This window comes from Pteropus alecto, unplaced genomic scaffold (assembly GCF_000325575.1).
Source record: "Pteropus alecto unplaced genomic scaffold, ASM32557v1 scaffold385, whole genome shotgun sequence".
Classification (NCBI taxonomy): domain Eukaryota; kingdom Metazoa; phylum Chordata; class Mammalia; order Chiroptera; family Pteropodidae; genus Pteropus; species Pteropus alecto.
The window spans coordinates 225,041-236,478 of NW_006436543.1; the positions used below are offsets into that span (position 1 = coordinate 225,041).

The window sequence follows — 11,438 nt, forward strand, 5'->3', positions numbered from 1 at the left end:
TCAGAAGTGATTTCTTAACATCTACTAATATCAAATTTAATTAGCCCTTATGGATGTATAATATTCTTTTATTAACTCAAGAAGCATCCTTTTATATAGATACAAAGGTATAGATTTAATAACTTACACAGGTAAACGTAATCATATAACTAATGTAGGGAGGAAGCAAGAGAATTAAAATGCTAATCAAGCTCCATTCAAAGACTACAATATGCTGATCAGCCCTGCAGCCAGGCCAGGAGGACACCAGCAGAACAAGGAAAGATTTCTATTGGATAGCTAAAAGCCATTTCCCCACACCTGCGGAAGGGGAAACAGGAACGAAAGTATTTAAGTGGCTGCCCTACACAAATAAAATCGTTCATTCCCTATGGCAAAACCATGGGGAACCTATTGACTAAAAGCAGACCTTTCAGGCTACCTACTCTTCCCTTCCCCTTCCTTACAGTATGTCTATATCGAAGGAAATGAGAACTAATGGATGATATACAAACTGAATTCTCTCTCACTCTGCCTCTGAGAGGAGACCACACTGTCTGTGGAGTGTTACTCCTTTTCTAATAAACTTTCCTTTTGACTCTAACTTTGGCGTTTGTGTTGAATTCTCTCTTTTCTCTCCGCTAAAGGACTTTCTTCCCTCGGTGCAAGGCTTGGTCTCCCCCCACTCTGGGAAATTTGCCCTGTCCTGCATCACAGCTAGTCAACAACAGATTGCAGATGTAAATGTCAGTCCGACTCCTAGCCTTGTGATGCAGGACAGGGCACATTTCCCCCAAGTGATGGGGAGACCAAGCCCTGTACCAAGAGAAGAAGGTCATTTGGCAGAAAGTGAAGAAAGAATTTAACACACACACCAAAATTAGAGTCAAAAGGACAGTTTATCAGAAAAGGGGTAACACTCCACAGACAGAGAGTTCTCTCCTCAGAAACAGAGAGAAGCTTGGAAAGATAGTGAGTAGAGGGGAGAGGAGTGTTCAAGGAATTTAGTTTATATATCATTCTTTAGTTTCTGTAAGTTATTGTTTAAACGACTTTGATATGGACATACAGTGAGGAAGGGGAAGGGTGTGTAGCCTGAAAAGGTAAGAATATGTATAGTGAAAGGCCTCCTGGCAGTTCCTAGCCTTTAATTCAAAGGTTCCCCATGGTTTTAGCCATTGGGAATGACTTTTGATTGCTGCTTCCCCTTCACTGGTATGGAGAATGTCCTTAGGAATCTAGCAGAAATCTTTCTTTGTTCTGAAGTGTCCTCCTGACCTGGCTGCAGGGCTGATTAGCATATTGTAGTCTCTGAATGTGGCTTGATTAAGATTTTTAATTATCTTGCCTCCTCCCTACATTACTTGGACTCTATCCATTAGACTGTCCTGCCTCCATATGTATCCAAGTTACAATAGCAGAAAAAAAGTACATGACCTCTACTTCATTGTTTTGGGAAAAAGACATATTCGAACACTCGGTGGCCAAAAATAATCCAGAGGGACAGATTCTTAGTCTAGGTAACCTTTTGGGAAACCTTCTGGAGCTCAACCATAATCTGGCATTTCCCAGACTGAAACCTTAATTAACAACAATTTCTAGATGACTTAAAAAAGAGTTGCTCGGTGATGTGAAAGGACTTTGTTCTTAGCTTTATTAAGTTACCAAGAAGTAATGGACCAATTAAATATAAGGGCTAAAAATAAAATGTAATTACTTGCTATACTATCTTTCCCTGGTCTCCAGCCAAAAGCACTAAAGATCTGAATTTCCGTCTAGTATTAATAAAAATAAAAGCATTGTGAAGCATTATAGTCAGCATACCCAGAAGATTTAGGAAAAATCACCAAGACAATAAAGAACGATTTTCTAGCCTTTGGAGAGTTGACTCATACAAGTTCTACAAAATGCAGTTAGCACTTCCTCACACAGACAAAGAAAGAAATGCCCCTTTCTTCAAATGCAGATGCCATAGAACTTCAAAGGGGGAGAATGATTGAGGAGAGAAAAAGGAAAAATTAAAAGATTAGCCACACTGATCTGTGGCTTTAAAATTCAAATTCTCTTACCTTCTAAGACTTTTGAAAAGGAAGAAGAGATTGCATATTATAAGTGAGGTAGCAGGGATTTGAACCCAAATATGGAAACCTACTTCTGTCTTCAAATTTCATGTGCTCAGTCTACGACCATGCCAGCCTGAACGTGCCAGATCTTGTCTGATCTCGGAAGCTAAGCAGGGTCAGGCCTGATTAGTACTTGGATGGGAGACCACCTAGGAATACCAGGGGCTGTAGGCATTACGAAATATATTTTTTTTTTCATGTGCTCAATCACCCTGTTTTCCAAGTTTTAATAAAGAAGGTTAGATATTATCTTCCAAAACCCAAAGTCAAAATGTCTGAATGCCTCTCATCAACCATCACCTAGAAAAGAGTTTGTCTTCCCTAAAAGCATAATCCTAAGCAAAGAGAAATCTAAGGTACAGTTCTTCTATTTTTCATTAATCTATTCAATAATTAAATACTCTGTGCCAGGTATTGTTTTAGTACTGCCTATATACAGCATGAAAGGTGAGGTGGAAAGTGAATAAGTTATTAAATAAAGAAATCATAGGAAGCATGTCAGGTAGTTATAAGCACTGGTAGTAGGAGGATACGGGAAAGAAGAAATTGGTAATAGCCTTGAACTTGAAATCAGAAGAACTAGGTGTTAGTTTGGCTTAGCCACAGATTATCATTTGATTTGAAGAGGAATTTTCCCACTCAAATGGCTAATCTTGTAATCAGCTCTTTGTCTACTTCTGTACACATGCTTGCTGCGTAGGCCAAAGGGCAGAGTGATCTGGAGATCAATTGCAGACTCACTCTCCCCTTTGATTGTTCTGTCAAGATAACGGATATATTGCCTAAATTCCTATCTGAAAATCTCATGCTCTGTAACTGCCCAAAGCCCATAGTAACTCCCAAGGTCTGTAACCGCCTGTGGACAAATCAACCAATCAGCCCATGCCAACTATAACAGCGTGGATAAGCCCTATAAAAGTAAGATTGCCACTGAGCTCGTAGCCCAGATCTTTAGAGCAATAGCTCTTCTGGGGCCACTAGTGTAATAAACCTGAGTTCTCCAACTCTCCTAGTGGTGCTTGGTTTCTCTCCGTTTTGATTTCACAACATTTCTGCAACAGATCCTTGGACAAAACACCTCACTCCCCTGGACCTTAGTTCCTCACACATCAAATGAAAGTCATTTTAAAACATAGTATATTGAACGTATACGTTATCCTTGTTCCTCTCTAAAACTTTAGCGAGTGACATAGTAAACAGATTTCTTAAAAAGAAGTCTTAAACCCACAAGGACAAGAATAACAGAAGAAAAGACAACAGTGGAAAACAGTATGAATCAAATTTTGGAAAATAAAAGTAGTTAAACAAGTGCTAACTGCACAGAATTGAGAAAACTGAAACCTCAGTGTGTTAAGGGTGGAAAATTTTCAAGTGAGCCAACTAGCTAAGTTACAGGGAAGAAATATCTTTAGATACCAGAAGTTGTCCTATTTGCTTGTGTGTGGTTTAGGACATGTATTGTATAAAATATGTAGATGGCCAATGTCTGCTTCTGTAATCCATTTACTTGTTAATTAAGGGTATAGTTCCAGGCAAAGATATGCTAACAGCCAACTTCCACGTCTGTAATCTGCTTGCTTGGTCAGGAGACCACCAGGATATGGTCTTCAGCTTTATCAGCTGCCTCCTCTGAAAGCTCGGGGCTGATCTCCTCTAGCCCTGCGTGATAGAGAGTTAGTTGCCAGCCGGCTAATAAAGGCTCATAATTAATCTCAATTGGCTCCGTGGGTCTCAGAATCATTCGCGCCATAACAAGTGTAGAAAGTCAGAGGCCAAAACAAACCACCAGGGACAATAAAAAGAGCACAGGAGAAACACGAACTAAGCAGACACCAAAAGAAAACTAAAAATAATAATATCATAAAAGAGATAATATAATAATATATCCATAAAACATGAGCAGTATGCTGTAAAAAGTGCAACAATAAAAGTCTCTTAGGAATTAAAGTATGATGGCAACAATTAAATTCAACAGAAATATTGAAAGATAAAGTTGAGGAAATCTACTAAGAAGTGAAACCAAAATACAAAGAGATAGAAAATGGGATATAAACAATAAGAAAATCAGAAGCTATATCTAAAAAAATCTTTACATCCAACTTTCAAGCATTTCAGGAAGAAAACAAAGAAATGGAGAAAAAGAACTTCATAAAGAAAAAAATAACTACAAAGGAATCCTAGAATTAAAAAGTAAAAATATCTATAATGAAAGAGCCCAGAGTAAAAGAAAAAGTCACATCACTGTAAAATTTTATAAAACCAGGGATAAAGAAAGGATCCAAAAAGCTTCCTGAGAGGAAAAGAGCTAATAGTCTACACACAAATATTCAAGAATAAAAATGACATCAGACTTCTCAACCACAACAGTGAAATCTAGCAGACGATTTAAAAATGTCTTCATCCCTGAATGAAAGCAGGACATGTCTCAGGAGACCTGGTCCTAAGGCCTGCTTCTTCAGGGGCTGAGCCCTCTGCACAGAACCAGGGCATACCCAGCTGCATGGCACTCGCCCTCATGCTGTCACACACGCCTGCAGTCATGCTAAGGGACAGGGGAACATGAAGCAGATGCAGGGTTACCCCCGGAGGGAGGTTGGTGTGGGTGTTGTTATCTAAGAATCTGGGTACGTTTCTGAAATGTGTGTGAGATTTCTCTACATTACCCACAAGGAAAAAAAAAATGTCTTCAAAAGTCTGATGGAAAATAATTTCCAACCATAAAATACTATATCCAGGCAAACTATTAAGTAAATATAAGTGTAAAATAAAGACTTTTTTTTAATTTTTGCATTATTTTTTTTATTGTTTATTGGGGGTAACATTGGTTAATAAATAAAGACATTTTTAGACATGAAAAGTTTTCCCAAAAATCCCTGGCTATATATCCTTTTTGGGAGGAAGCTGATGGAGAATGTGATCCACTAAATCAAAACGAATATCAAGAAAGAAAGAGATATGGTGTGGCATATGCAGCGAATTGGCTCCCTAAATAACTATTCTGACCTCCTCAACGTGTGCTTCTCTATGTAAAGGCTGGAAAGGTAAAAACTACATTTGCCCAGTTCTCTTGAAAGTAAGACTTCAGTTTTGTTAATCGGATTCATGAATGGAAAGACTTGAATTCAGAACTTAGTTAAGCGGAGTATGTAACATTCATGGCATCTGGTGTGGATATAGCAAGTGTGACTTGGCTCTGAAAGTTGCAGAGGCAGCATCCTGACTTCTGTATCAAAGCTAAGAGAGTCTGTTTCTGGAGACAATAGTTGCAACATGGTTTCCTGATTCCCCAGCATCCTGATCAGGGCAGATATGGCAGCACTTGTCTTATTCTGAGTCATCTCTGGAGGCTCCACCGAAACCCTGCTCTTCCATTCCTCTCAGCAATTATTTTTCACCACTGAACTCCTGTATGGAATCATTTTGTGTTTAAAATAACTGGGGTGGTTTTTGTTGCCTATCTGTACCCAGAAGGATTGTAGGCAATAGACATTCCAGGACAAGAATCTGGGATTATGTGACCTGGATTTATTTAAAAGGAGTGAGCATCCATTACAATTAGAAGATGGGATACTGATTGTCCATGCCACCCAGTGGCATGTTACTAAAGTATCACCTGTGTTAACTGAAATAAAGTGCCTTTTTGTAGTCACAGCTTTGGTGGAATGAGTAGCCAAAGGTATAACACAGTGTGTTGTGCATAAAGACTCCTGAGAGGTGCAGGTTACTTTTTGCATCCCTGGGTTCCTGTAAATCCACTCTATGGCACTAATTTCCCCCCACCTCTAAATAAAAACTCAGGCCAGTACTTGGACTTTTCAGGCCATTCTTAGGCAAAAAAAAAGTCCTTTCTGCCATTTTAGGTCACACAGCACACCCTGAATTCAATAAGAAAAATCTCTAGTCCCATAATTCAAAGTTATGGCTTCTCCTGCACCCTCAGCTCTGGCCTATTGCAGTGAGAAGCCTGCAATATAGGAAAAGGAGAAAGGCAGCTCCTGCCTTCTTCCCCACCTAATGCCTCTCTTTCTCCTCCCTCGTCTTGCCCATCCTGGTTTCTGGCCACTCTATGGTATGAGTGCATGGAAAAGGAAGAGGAAAGGGAAGCAGAAAAATTCATACCTAACTAACACAGTGGAGGTGATATGGCATCATGTTCTCTGATCTCAGAGAAAGTTTTAAACCAGTGTTTTTTTACCCTGGACAGTTTGGTAGATTTTGTGAGCTCTTCATAAATCCCACATCACTAGGAAGCTTTCATTTGAAAGTCCCTTGGCTTGGGTGCTTGCATCTGCGTTCTGGCTGGTTGTTTGCTACTTCTTCTCCAGTACGTAGGCATCCAGTGGTACACCTCTTGAGAGTCCTCTTACGTGGAATCTAAGACACTTCCATGCTATCTCTCTCACATGGATGATTTCCTTCTGGTCTTTAGAAAACATTTACTCATCCTTTGCCCAGATGAAATACAGAAATGGAGGAACAACTTCTCCTTTGTTCCTCCATTGGAATGGATAGCAAACCAGGCCCTCAGTTCTAGATTTCTCAAGTGGAGCTAAACATCCCCAAACTACAAGGGATACATATTGAACTCTGTGAGTGGTCCTGTTGAGGCTTTCCCCTGGACTTGAGATGAGAAGTAGGGATCCTTGTAGGGGAGAGAAGGAACTCACAGAACACTGCCAGCTCTCTGCAAAACTCTTCTCTCATCTCTAGCAACCCATGACATTTTATATTCTCTTCATAGATTATTTGTATGTTCTTTGAATGGACAGTTTTGGAGTGTCTCCTTTGATATTTTTTTATCTCGATCTGAAGATTTACTTGGAATCTGTTCTCTGTTGCACAGGGATTCCGTTGACACTGCCATTATATCTTATACTTTGGCAAAAATGAAAATTAAAATGATGGCCTTTCACTACATTAGATAATTTTTAAGGTCTCTTCTAGCTCTATAAACAGTATGTGTGTGGGTGGGGGAGACATATTTGAAGAGAAGAGTGAAATATTAGCTGTGTGTGGCACTGGGAAGAGGTGGAAAAGAAGTGCAAATGATCAGGCAAGGGTGTAGCAGTCGGCTGTGCTGTATTTCCTGTTGATTCTCCTCGAAAGTCTCAGAGGACAAGTCTGAAAAGATGACTGCACAAGATTTCAAAGAACTACTGTCTAGCCACCATTATTTGAAGATACCTTAAGAAGGTGGTTTGGAAAAAGACAGAATCTTTTTTCATCTCCATTTCTCTGTTTTAGGATGTTAGAGAGATACAGTTCAATATATTTAATTCTAGGGAAGACCATAATAGTGACTCTTTTACAATATGTCAGGTCTCTATGTTTTTAATAAAATAACTGGGCACCCTTTTGCAATAACTCCATAAATGCATTATGGAAGAATGAAGGCTACATTCAGGTTGCCTATTTCTAATGAAATGTTGCTTGATAGAAAATGTAGTAAAAGCTAAATCATTTCTTAAGGAGTAATCAGAGCCCAAGCATTTAGCTCTGAGGAGGTGAATAGGCCCTGAACACTCTTTGGTAGACTTCCAATCAGAAATAACTGGCATCTGAGAAGGCTCGGAATTGGAAGAGAGCCAATTCTTTCTTTTTCCTCTTCTTTAATAATTCTGATTTCTGAGCATCTTTGTAAAGCAAAATTCTCTAAATGTTTTAGGTTTGGTACTAGAGGAAAATTTGCTTCTACTTTCACAGTTCGGAAATTCCAACAAGACTGCCTTCTTTAACGATCATGAAAGTCATTGTGATGATTTATATTCTGACCTTTGATTCATTGAATTTCCAGTGATGGGAAAAGTGAGGTAAGGAAAAACTAGAGTGATCGATCATCAAGTTAGTCACTCTCAGCAAAATTGTCAAATTGATAGGTAAAAATTGCATATCATTGATTTAATTTGCATCTTTCTGATTACTAGTGAAGTTGGGTATTTTGTCAGTGCTTAATGGTCATTATATTTCTTCATTTATGAATAACCTGTTCATAGGTAGAATGGTCTTTTGATCAATTAGATAGCAATTTCCAGTGGGAGAAAGACAAACTGGCTTCTCTTTTTAAATTTGCTCCTTAGTGATACTGCTCTTGGGTAAGTAGATTATAGGCTCCTAGCCATAAAACAAAACAAACAAAAATATCATCCTTCATCTTAAATGTGAATCACTTTTAGTGTTTTTCCCATAACTGATCTGTTCTCTATTTTCAGACAAGAAATGCTTTTAAAAAGTCAACTGTTCTAAAAATAAATTCTTACCCTTGAAAGATAGATGCCAATGTTTAACTTGCTTGTCAATTATAAACTTATACGAGTTAACTCATTGAGTTATGTACACGTATTTTCACTTTGAATGATTGAGAGAAGCATTAGTTTCACCTAATTTAAAATTTTTCCACATTGTTACTAAAGTCATGCTCTATTATATTGAACTGTGGGGTCTTGAAGACCTTTTCATCTATGTGCTGAAGTGAATTCCAAACTACTTCCTGAAGAGAACCTAGGCCCTACCCAAGAGTATTTTCTTAGCCTACCTCCATTCCCTTCTAAGACTTTTCTGCCTTCAAAAGTGGCTGTCGATTCTACCCCCAGACCAGTTGGCTATTAAAATTTATGGCTCTACCTTTAACTACACTCCAGGTGCTGGCATTGAGAATAACATTGAATTCACATTTCCTGTCCTAATAATATTTTGGGAAGATATTTGGAAGAATGGTCTATTCTCCTCATTTATGCTAAGATCTATTATTAGGAAAGACCAAACCAAAAGAGAGCTGGATCTCAGCCCCTCATCATCTGTTCTTGCTGAATTAAGCTCAGACATGAGGCCATTGGCCTACACCGAGGGGCATTTATGTGAAACAATCAAATTCACTGGCCTCTCAGTTTCTTGACTTCCTCATCCCCAATGACATTTTTTATCTATACTGCTTGAGGCACCCACTTTCCAAAGTCACATCCTGGGCGTCATCACCAGAAACTGTACAACTTCCGAGATGACAAATCTAACATCTCAACTTCTTTGCTGTCCATCTAGCTCCTCTACTTGAGTCACACACTGCCATACTCTTTGTCTCATTAAGAGCACCGTTCATTGATGCCACCGCCACTACCACCCCTTTCAATCTATCATGGTTGTCTCGTCTTCACTTTCTTCCTTATCCACCTTAGGCGCCATGGCCTAAATTTATAATCACTTAGGTATACCTCAGAGATATTGCCGGTTTGGTTCCAGACCACCACAGTAAAGCAAATATCGCGATAAAGCAAGCATTGCAATAAATCAAGTCATACAAAAATTTTGATTTTCCTACATATAAAAGTTATGTTTATACTACACTGAAGTCTATTAAGTGTGCAGTAGTATCATGTCTAAAAAAAAAGTGTACATACCTTAACTTAAGAATACTTTATTACTAAAAAATTGCAAACTGTCATTCAGAGTCTTCAGCAAGTTGTAATCTCTTTGCTGCTGTAGGGTCTTGCCTCAGTGTTGATGGCTGCTGACTGATCGAGGTGGCGGTTTCTGAAGGTTGGGGTGGCTGTGGCAATTTCTTAGCCTTTTCTCATTTAGAAAAAAAAGTACAGATTACTGCCAGTGTTCATTTAACATCATACATAGGAATGCTACGTTTTCTAGGATTTGACATTTTCAGTGATCAAGTTATTAAAAACAGAATGCTATAAATAGAATGATGTCATTTGTTTCCAAAGACTGTCAGTATACTAAAGGGATGAGAAAATAATAATAAAAGTGAGATATTTCATGGCATACTTTGGGGGTAAGGTTAAGACTGTAATCCGCAAGTTACCTTGGGGTAAATACTGCAGCCACAAGCACCACCGGTGAGTATTCTCGGGAAAAGGGTTAAAATAAGACAACAATGAGGTTTGCTACATTGATTGACTCTTATTTTCACTTAAACACATAGAGACCATTGTTGGGTTATTAACTGGCCTAATTTCAATATTGCGTCTCAAGGAATAGAAGCCTGAGTGGAGGGAGAGAGATGGGGCAGCCAGTTGGTGGAGTAGTCAGAACACATACAACATTCAATTGATTACGTTTGCCGTCTTACATGGGCATGATTTGTGGAGGCCTGAAACGATTACTATAATAATATCAAAGATCACTGATCACCTATCACCATAACAAATATAATTATAATGAAAAAAATTTAAATATTGCAAGAAGTACTAAAATGTGACCCCAAGATATAAAGTGAGCAAATGCTTTTAGAAAAATGGCACCAATAGATTTGCTCCACACAGGGTTATTACAAACCTTCAAATTGTTAAAAATGCAATGTCTGAAAAGCACAATAAAAGGAAGCTCAATAAAACACAATACACTTTCCATGGTAAAGGATTAGGCTGTGAGTGAGAGAAAAAGAAAAACAATAATTAATAATGATTTAAACAAGATGGAGGTTTATCTCTCTTTTATGTAAAAAAGCATAAAGGAGTGTCCAGGACTAAGAAGGCAGCTTTACAAAGGTAGGGAACAAGTCCCTGTCTATACTGCTTAGACATGCTGTACATATGGCTTTTACCTCCAAAATGGCTGATTAAGCACCAGCCATTACATCCATATTTTAGCAAGCCAGAAGAGGGAGGTGTGAAGTGTGCACCATCTGAGTGATTTTTAGTGAATCCCAGAACTTTAATGAAAGCTATTAATAAGGAGACTATCTTAGTCAGTTGGATTTAAAATTGTGAAGCTAATGAATGCAGCCTCCTTGCCACTCTGAGGAGAGAGCAGGCCTAAAAGTGGAGGCAACGTGGGGGAGCAGAGATTCTTAAACCCAGAAAGGAAACTAAGTTCTTTTGATATTGTCTGATCCCCAGCATCAAGCTATAGCTAAAGCAAGATGTACCCTTGAATTTTTAAATTACAGGCATACCTCATTTTGGTTTTTTTTGTCTTTATTGAAATATAATAGACAATTAGTTGCTTGTATTTACATTGTACAATTCAATGAGCTTTTCTCTCACTTATAGTTGGCATACAATAATATACCAGTTTCAGTTGTATAGCATAGTGATCGGAGATCCACCTAACTTGTAAAATGATCACCCCACTAAATCTAGCACCCCTCTTCCCCCTTACATATTTATTACAATGTTATTAACCATCTTCCCCATGATACTCTCTACATCTCTATGTCTATTCTGCAATTGTCTATTTGTACCTCTTAATTCCTTTGCCTTTTTTTGCCATCCCCCAATCCCCCTCCCATCTAGTATCCCTCTAAATATTCTCTGTATCTCTGAGTTTATTTCCACTTTTGTTGTTGATTTTGTTCTTGATTCCACATGTACATGAAATTAGGCAATA

At 38.4% G+C, this 11,438-nt stretch overlaps 1 pseudogene; it reads left to right on the forward strand.

The window, feature by feature from the left end:
* Positions 1-2,157: 2,157 nt before the first annotated feature.
* LOC112481079 lies at positions 2,158-2,276 on the forward strand (annotated as a pseudogene).
* The last annotated feature ends 9,162 nt before the right edge of the window (positions 2,277-11,438 follow it).